Below are 998 nucleotides of genomic sequence, written 5' to 3'. Positions count from 1 at the left end.
ACTTGAATCAATAAAAAAATTATTAAAGGATATTTTGATAAGCAAAATTTAATGACAAAAAATAAAAATTTTGCTAAAGGATATTTTTGTAAAAAATAATTTTTTAAAAAAAAAAAGATAAAATTAATATTAGTTAACACAAAAAATTTAAAATAGATTAAAAAAGAGGTATTTTAAAAGTCATAAGAGAGAAAAATATATTTTTTACAAATAAAGAAAAGGAAAATATTATTTTAATATTTTTTAAAAGAATAGAAGGAAATTTTCTCTAATAATAATTATGTTAATCTAAATATTATACATTTTGTTTAAATTAATATTTTGTAAACAAATTTTTAACAACTGTATTTTCAGTAGAAATAAATGATAATAATCATGGAAAAAATGAATTGTGCTGAATTCGAATTTGATGCATAATATATCCCTTGCATTATATATGGTATTGAAACTTTTGAATAAAATACTTTTGGTAGGGAACTAATTAAGGACGCTTAATAAATTATTGAATTAGACAGGTGATTGCGATCGCCAATATATAATTAAAAGAAACACGTTTTTTTAAGATGGCTTCATCGTGCCCACTTCCCATCACTGCTTTTATGTCAGCTGAGAGCGAAATATATACACAAAAGATAAAAAAAAAATAAAAGGTAATGTTAGATAACTAATAATTTTTTTGAATAATATAAACAATTTTTAATTAAATAAAAATATATTATATTTTTAAATTATTTTTCTAAATTTTAATATTAAAATAATTATTTACACATCTAGTAAAATGAATATTTAAATTATATTGTTTAGTATTTTTATTATCTACTTATACTTATTCAAAAATAAAAACTCACGTAGAATTGTCTAGTTAATAATTAAAAATTATTAAAAAATATTTTAGTCAAATTTATTAAATTATTTAATATTATTTAACTGTCAATTTTACATAAAAATAATTGTATATAAATTTTTACTGTAAAAAAATTATTCGTATAAAAATATTT

The 998-nt window shown here is 17.2% G+C and overlaps 1 protein-coding gene across 1 annotated transcript in view; it reads right to left on the bottom strand.

Moving 5' to 3' along the window:
* Positions 1-998, bottom strand: part of LOC107491048 ((-)-isopiperitenol/(-)-carveol dehydrogenase, mitochondrial-like) — a 9,389-nt gene that overhangs the window by 7,455 nt on the left and 936 nt on the right. The window lies entirely within an intron of this gene.

Source organism: Arachis duranensis, chromosome 5 (assembly GCF_000817695.3).
Source record: "Arachis duranensis cultivar V14167 chromosome 5, aradu.V14167.gnm2.J7QH, whole genome shotgun sequence".
In the NCBI taxonomy this organism is placed as follows: Eukaryota; Viridiplantae; Streptophyta; class Magnoliopsida; order Fabales; family Fabaceae; genus Arachis; species Arachis duranensis.
Note: the sequence above shows the minus strand (reverse complement) of the source record. Positions and strands in the feature narration are given on the sequence as shown.